We start from the raw sequence: 8,218 nt of genomic DNA, 5'->3' as shown, positions 1-8,218 counted from the left end.
CCGGGTTGTGGGAGGCAGGTAGTGGAGGGTGGTGGGGTGGGGGAAGGGGATCTTTTCAAGACTCCTAACCCAGCAACTGTTACAGTCTGGGAACTGAAAGTTTCCGCGTTGGGAGTGTTCTGGAGAAACCACACTGAGAGATGAGTCAGAGCGAAGTTCAGGTCCCAGTCTTCACACAAGGTTGGGGAAACCCAACCTGTAACTGTCCAGAGTCCAGGCAAGGTTCCAGACTATGTCATTACAGAGATGGCATATAAACTTCAAAACTTAGGGATGGCTCTCCTTGGATTCGACCTGAACTCAAGAGCAAGTTATTCCAATAGGGCAGGTTTAGATCAAACAATCAAGGCATTTTTTGGGAACTTGGGAGTTCAATGTGAAGGCGTGGTAAAGATATCTTTTAGAGAAAACAAGTTCAAGTGGCCAGGGTAGTTTGACAGAGATGGGCTCCGGTGCTGGACACTGGTTTCAAGACCTGTGAGTATAAGCTAATAGCTGTAAAGTGCTTAGCAGAGCTCGGAATATATCCTTATTCAAGGGCTATCCTGGGTGGAAGGAATACTCATTTCATGAGCAGCCTCACCCTCTCTCTTTTTAAACCCGAGGAAAATGTGCATCATTCCGGAGTGACAAGAAAGCAAAACAAAAAGCGAGGAACAAATTAATTTCTGCCAGTATTGCTACACAGAGCTCTCAGTACAGGGACGAGAAGCACAGCCTGCGTGCTTTCTGAATGGACGTTTCCAGGAAACTAGCCTGGAAAGGGCTGTCCAGAATCCCCCACCCCCCGTGAAGCAGGTCGTTGCTAGGCGACCTCAGGGCAGAGGGATCCAGGCTGGGCTGCTCAGTAGGCTCCGCCCCCACGGGAGGGCCGGCGACACCGCCCGCCCCGCTGCACCCCGCCTTCTCGTCCTGCTCCCGCGTCAACACGGGCGACGAGCTGGGCCCAAGCGCATGCGCTCTTCTTCCCGCGCGGCTCGACCGTGCCGGCTCCGCTCCGCCCCTTCTCGCACCCACCTCCGTGCTCCCCCAGGCCTGGTTCTGCCCCCACGGCATCTTAAGTCCCGTGAACAGAGACTACAGACCAACTGCACGCCCTCCGGACACACCGCCCGTCCGCTCGCAGTGGCGGTGATGCAGGGCGGGAGCGTGGGGCCGAAGCCCGAGCCCGGACGTAGGGAGTTGACAGTCGTTGCAGGCTCACTTCCGGATGGCTGGCGGAAGTGGCTGCGGGGGATGGTGGGAGGGGAAAGGGAGCGAGAGGGGAGGGCCAGGCCGCCGGGGGTCGAGGGGGTGGGGCCTAGGCCGGTGGTGGGGACCCGGCCTGGGCACCGCACTCGGACCTGGGCTGTGGGGCCAAGGCTCCTAGCCGAAAGGTGGCGGGCGGGATCCAGGTAACGACCCTAGCGCGGATTGGGGGATGATCGTCCGTACGGTGCAGGGGTGAGAGTTGAAGTCTAGTAGGGAGGGTCGCAGTGTCACCCCCTTTCTCGTGTACTCACAGCACTAGGTTCGAGGGAGAAGGGTGGGAGGAGTTAAATTTTTACGGAGTGTGTGTGTGTGGGGGGGTGTCATCAAGTACACACCACGCCCCTACAGGAAGTGTGTGTGTGTGTGTGTGTGTGTGTGTGTGTGTGTGTGTGTATAAACTTAGTGGGGAGGGGGTCACAAAGGTGGGCGCCTGGACTGAGAAATGGGAACACTGGATCTACTACAGGCAGACGCGGGCCTCAAACATTCCAGGAGAGTGCTCTCGGGAGTGGCCTTGGGAAGGAGTTTGACAGGGATTGGGAATTACATTCCTGGCATAGTTTTGGGAGCAGAGGAGGTGAGGGCTGAAGGATTGGGAACCAGCAGTGAAGGTAGAAGGTGCCAATATCCAGAATAGCTTTAGCTCAGTTGGAGCGAGCTGGGCATTTAAAACCCTGCACACACTAAGAAGCTTGGAAGATGTAAGGTGATTAGTATGTGGGTCTCTAGACAGGAGGACTTTCGTTTCTGTTTCTTAGAAGAGTCTCCACACATAATTAGTGCTCTCGGCTACTTTTTTTAGTGGAATATACACGATCCTTTTAAAAATCCTGAACCCTATATGTATATATCAATATGTGAATGAAGCAGGTCTATTATTACTTTAGTGTTTAGTGGAGGGTTTCATTATTATTTGCTAGGTCATAGTCAAGGTGTGTAATTGAGACAGGAGAAGAACTTGAAAGTCCTCGACATCTTTTTGGGTGTCTACTAGACTGGAGAATATGCCATAATGCTTAATATTCCACAGGTTAACAGAAACCAGCCTCCTGGGCCATGCCGGTTTTAAGGCCTCATGATCCTGAGCAGAAGATAGAAGGGCCGGTTCCAACAGTGGATAACTGCCCCTCCCTGAGCAGGAGATGGGGTAGTACCTGGGATCAGTCCACCACCAGACTTCAGGCTTAATTTGCCAGCTGGATGAAGGGATGTAACAGACCCCTGGGAGCAACACAAAAGCTTGCAGTAGGGGGGGAGGGGAGGGGCCTGGATACACCCCTTCCCCCCCAGACTCCTCCCCGTCTAGGTCCACTCATGGACTTCGGACCAGGATTACAGGAGAGAACTGCATTTCCTTTTGTGGATCTAATTTGGGACTCTGAGCATTGGAAATGGAGTCTGCATAGGAGTTTGATGATCTCTAGGGGAGCAACTAAAAGGAGAGGAGCAAGGTAAGACATCTATCTCCTTTCCCACTTGTTGTCTTGATGTTCCTGGTAGAAAGTGGTGGGTGTGGGATAACAGAAGATACTGTTCAGGTCAGGGTATCTCCTGTCTCCTGATGATGACCCTTACCTGGATAAGATAGCATGCATAAGGCTTCACTACCACTTTGTTCCCTCAGTTCCCAACCTCTCCTTACTGAGGGAAGAGAGGTACCTTGTAAGGAGAAGATGAAATGAATTTAGGCTTTTGAAGGGAGGTTGGACTAGATTACCTCTAAGAGCTTTTCCAACACTGAGATAATAGGCTTCGAAGTCATTTTGTACTAAAGCCCTGGGATGGATTACCCATGCAAAGGCAGGCTGCTCTATTTTGGGGAGCTAACTGAATAGGGTTGTCAGGTGGGGAGGGTAAAAGATGATTTAGATTAACTTCCCAAGTTCTCTCTCCTCCTCCTTCCCCTCTAGGGGAGCTTGGGCCCTGAAACTCCTGGAGAGGATGGAGAAACAGAACACAGGTTTAGGAATCATAGGATGTGTGTTCCAGCTCTGGCTTTCTTAGATAATTGACAACTCTAGATAATGTTGATGAACCCTTGCTGTGGTCCCTTCAGACACAAAACGGGATAACTAACCTTTCCCAGCCCCTCAAAGGAACAAGCGCAATAATGAGGGATTTTGACAAGGGCCATGTCTATATCGAACAGTAAGATTGACGTTATGTGCTTAATTGCTACATAGAGGAAAGTTCTGAATTAAGAATCCAGTTCTTTTATTGAATTATTGTGCTTGCTAAAACTCTCAGCTCTAGAACTTCTAGAGCCTAGAAGATGTCCTTAACTAGAAGCCTGCCTGGATCTCCTGTTGCTGCTTACATACTAACTGGGGTTGCCAAATTGTAGGAGGTAAACTGACCTCAAGGAAAATTTGCACTGAGGTGATTCTGCCAGATACTGTATTGGCTTCTGTGTTGTCTAGGGGACTCTAGTGAAGTTGACAGTGTGACACTCACTATAGGGTAGCTGATTAAAGAGGAGTGAAGCGAAGTTTGGAGCCCTGGGGATGCTTTGTTCACAGACCTTGGCTTCTAACCTAAAGGTCGGTGCTTCAAATCTAACAGCTGCTCCTCATGATGTCCCACCCAGCCTGCTCGCAAGGATGTATGCTTTGGGGCCATTCTACTCTGTTAGGGGCTGCTGAGTAGCTAGTGACCGCATGTGACAGTAGAACTGTGCCCCAGGGGTTTCTTGGATGTAATCTTTATGGGGACTGCCTGCACTTTAAGATGACAGCTTTTTTGGTCTTGTTCAGGCTGACATCTCTTTATTGATGAACCTGTATGCTGACAGGTTCATTCCAACTCATATGGAGCCTATAGGACAGAGTAGACCTGTTCCCTGGTGTTGCCTAAGATGTAATCATACGGGAGGAGATCGCCAAGTCTTTTCACTTCTCTTAACCTTTTATATTTTCACAGGCTGAATTCCCCAAGCAAATCAGACTTGTTGATAGTTATCTTCTCACGTTCTGCCTACTCCTTTGCACCCCATTTTACCTATGTCAAAACGCCTGCTTTTCTCAGTGACCACCCAGGGTGGAGCATAGTGTTGGGAATTTAGAGACATAGAGGGTATGGTCTTCTGAATGCTATCTTCACCTCTCACCAGCTGACTAACACCTGGATCTGCTCGCTCCCTGGAAGCTGGTCATAAGGACTGAGATCATTTGCAAGCCCCAGATCCTGTGTCTGTGACTCAGTTCTTCCCTTCACCTTCCTTGCCAATAGCTGCAAGACAGGCATAGTCACCTGTCTAGAGCTTTTCCTCCTCCTGTGGTGCTGATGCCTGGGAAGCCCCTTTAGAAGGGCCAGTTTTCCGGCGAGAATGTCATTTGCTGAGGCAGAGGTTGTGCGCAGTACCCCAGTGCCGCCTCCGCCATCTCTGGCCATCTCTGGGAGCCCGCACTGTGTCAGGGGCTTTCCTCATTGGACCGCTGAACATGCTGTAGCGCAAGTGTCTAGGAATACTTCTAAGCACGCCAAGTACCAAAGGGCTCAGTTAGAGTTGTGTAGTGCTTATATTATGTAAAGAGAACAGCCCGTTGTGCCAGTTTTCCTTCACGGCATTGTTTTGAGGAGGACAGAGCAGAGATTCTTTCCCCCAGTTTGATAGGAGTGTGGAGTGGCTGACATTGTCATCGCCTGCCTAGCACTGTGGTGCTTCATGGCGTATTTAGATTCTGCTGCAAACTTCACAAGAGAGGAATTCATTGCCCTGTGAAAAAGCCTCTCTGGTAAGATGTTTCTCCCTTATTGTGCGGCATTCCGTTCCCCGGGAACTTCCCCGGGAAACCTCAGTTCTCTCCTGTGCCTGCCTCATCCACAAGGCAGACCTCTAGACAGACACCAGCCCTTCTCACAGAGGCGTGTGGATCCCACGGCACTGTCCTCTGGACTCTGCTCAGACACCGCAGTTTGTGGCGTTTAAGTCACGTAATGAGGACCCATGATGGACTTAACCAAAAGTTGTGTGGACATTTTAACTGACTTTGTTTACACCCTTCTTTCTTCCAAGAGGAATTGTAAACAACTAACCAAGTTACATTTCACAGGCATCGTGTCCCTCAGTGATCATTGTACCCTTTTCTTCTTTCTTTGACCTTGCTGAGCTGAACTTTTGGGTCTCTCTGGAGTGTGAAGAACGGTGGGGGTGGGGAGGGCTAGGGGAAAATAGAGCACTGATTTAAAACTTTGCTGGTTTTCTCCTACTGATGGTTTCAAGCCAATATCTCTTAAAGTTCAGAGCATGAATCGTTTCCAAATTATAAAAAAAGAAAAGAGAAAATCCTGGTGCCTTGGGCATGGTTACAGGTGTGACATTTTCTGGAACAATTTTCACTTCTTTTCCATCCTCCTTTGAGTGCATGTAGGGTGGGCAAGATGAAGTGTTGTCCCTTCTACTTCTCTCTTATCCTGTAACCCAATTCTTATATTTCTTCCAGTTTTATGCAATCCAATCCCAGCCTCACGCCTAGCATCCTAGCTTCTGGTACCTGGTTTCTATCCTTCTTTCTCCACACCGAAGCCTCTATGACCGGAACTCTGGACCTGTTTTTCTAATTGGTACTCATTACCCCAACGTCTTGCTTCTCATAACAGCTATTTTCCCGTGGTTCCATCCAGTCATTCAGTCCGTCACCATTCTCTTAACAGGCCCCTTCTTGGGCCAGCCCTCTGTGACCCAGGAACTGTCCACTCTTAGGTCTTCCTGTTAGCCTTGATACTTAGAGCCCTCCCAAGTAAACAAAGAATTGTAGAAATGAGCTGGGCATTATGATGCCCAGAGATTTCCTCCTCCTGTTCTCCCACTGAACTGCCTTAGGTGGAGAAGGGTGACTGTTAGGGCCAGGAGGCATCGCACATCTCTTCATATGATGGTTGAACCACCCCTACCTTTCAGCGCCCCACCATGCCCTTCTTCCTGGAGGGTGATCGAAGCTCTTGGTACTTAAATGTCCACCCCAGTGTTTCCTTATTTTGACACTTTTAGGAAATGTTATCATTTTCCCTGTTGCCTTGACACTGAGTGTGTACATACAGGAAACTCACAATCCCCAACTCCCTTCATAAGAAAGCAGAGAGAGGGGAGAGGTGCAGAGACACTAGCTGCTGGCTGGCACATGTGCGTGGGCTTCCGGTTTCTCATCACTGTCTATGCAGTCAGCTAAGTTGGAGTTTGGAGACACACACTTACACATGGGCGTGCACACGCAGCAACACACACACACACTTCAGCTCCACTGATGTGTCAGCCCAGGCATTTCTCTCACTCTAGTCGTCCAGTGCTGGGTTCCCCTGCTGCTTCTATAAGGACTTCCCCTTTTGCCTCACTGGACACCTGTTGTGCTGGACACACAGCACCATCCCAGAGGGCACTTGTGCTCAGGAGCCCAAGAGAGGAGGGAATGAATACCAGCTTGGGAGTCAGGAAGAGTTGAGTTGAAAACTTGGCCTTACCCCTCACTAGGTCTTGGGGACGTCAGCAAGGTCTCTGCTGTTGAATGGGATACTCTTGTACTCTGCACAGCTGTCAGGAGGCTTAATGGAGAGGCTGTGGGAAGGGGGTCTGGCATGTAGAGGCCTGTGCCTGGTAGTCCCTTCCCCAAACTCAACTGCCAGAGTCATTTTGATTCAGTGACCCTATAGGACAGGATAGAACTGCCTCTATGAGTTTCTAAGCCTGCAACTCTTTATGGAAGTGGAAAGCCCCGTCTTTTTCCCTCAGACCCTATAGGACAGGGTACAACTGCCCTGGTGGGTTTTTGAGACGAAATCCTTACAGGAGCAGAAAGCCTCAGCTTTCTTTCTCAGAGCGGCTGGTGGGTTCCAACTGGTGACCTTGTGCATTTTCCACTCCACCACAAGATCTCTTTGGTGCTCCCTTATCCTTCTGGAATTAATCTTGTTTTAGCACCTCACTCTATGCAGGGTCCTTTATGACATGCTTCACCCTTTGCTTCTCTAGAACACAGCACAATTCCTGGTTTCAGGCAGAAATGGGTTAGCACTCAAAGTCCATCAGTTCTGGGCTGCTCTGGGGCTCTGGAACACAGGGTGGGATGGGATGTGAACTGCGGAATGTGTGTGTCCTGATCACATCATGGCCCTGGCCTCAAATCCTTACGCAGATAGTCGTTTCTCAGCTTTCCACCCTCACTTCCCAGGTCAGCAGGTGAGAGCGGTAGGTGGTGGTGGTGGTAGTGTGGCTTCTGCAGAGAGGGACGTGGTAAGAGGAAGCAGGGCTGGCCATGCAGATAATAGGGTGGAGAATAGCAAGCACTTCTGTGAGCCTGCAAATGGCTCGCCCTCTAGCATTTATCTGGCCTTCACTGAGTGGCCTAAGGAAACCTGTTCTAACCTCTGGATCTGGTGCTGCCCCCACCCCCCATCTCCAGATCCCCAGTCAGGGCTCCCAGCCCCTGGCCTCCTGTGTTTCCCACCTGCCCTCTCAGACTCTGCTCATGATTCAGGTACAAGCATGTTCTCTGTTGCAGATTCCTCTCATCCATGCGGATCCCGAATCAAAGCTCCCTCTCCTCCCACAACTTCCTCCCTCAGGTTTCTTCTCTTCTGCCCCTACCTACCTAGCAACAAGTGTTCAACCCCCCCCACCCAAGGTTACCATTGATTCCTTTCCTCCTCAGGCCTGGTGGGTCTGCCCCAGGGGTAGGCCTTTCTCCCCTCTCTGTACCCTACTCAGGGCAGCTTGTGCGCCCCACCACCCGAAGAAAGATTTTTCATTTTCTTTAAAAAAAGAAAAGAAACAACAGCTGGCCGTCGGCTGTTCTGGCAGCAGGTGTTTCCTCTCTGGTTTTTCTTTGGGCACCTGGTTTCTGTTCTCATTCCCTGCACCACGGCCCCTCTGTGCCCACCACTCCGTGGCTTCCTGCTGGCAGCCTGGCAGGGGCGCAGCGGCTGGTCTCTAGAGCCTGGACAGCGCATCTGGTGAACGCCCAGCCCTGCATGC

The 8,218-nt window shown here is 50.6% G+C and overlaps 1 protein-coding gene across 1 annotated transcript in view; it reads left to right on the top strand.

Moving 5' to 3' along the window:
* The first annotated feature begins 1,308 nt into the window (after window positions 1–1,308).
* MGAT1 (alpha-1,3-mannosyl-glycoprotein 2-beta-N-acetylglucosaminyltransferase) overlaps window positions 1,309–8,218 on the top strand; it is a 17,209-nt gene continuing 10,299 nt past the window's right edge. The window contains exons 1-2 of the mRNA XM_045284881.1: window positions 1,309–1,394; window positions 2,282–2,702. The gene's annotated coding sequence lies outside the window, so the exon portion shown is untranslated. The remainder of the gene's footprint in view (window positions 1,395–2,281; window positions 2,703–8,218) is intronic.

Source organism: Echinops telfairi, unplaced genomic scaffold (genome assembly GCF_000313985.2).
Source record: "Echinops telfairi isolate 266 unplaced genomic scaffold, ASM31398v2 ScPeMD7_7469;HRSCAF=8507_0, whole genome shotgun sequence".
Lineage (NCBI taxonomy): Eukaryota > Metazoa > Chordata > Mammalia > Afrosoricida > Tenrecidae > Echinops > Echinops telfairi.
The sequence above is the reverse complement of the archived record's forward strand: the minus strand, read 5'-3'. Positions and strand labels throughout refer to the sequence as shown.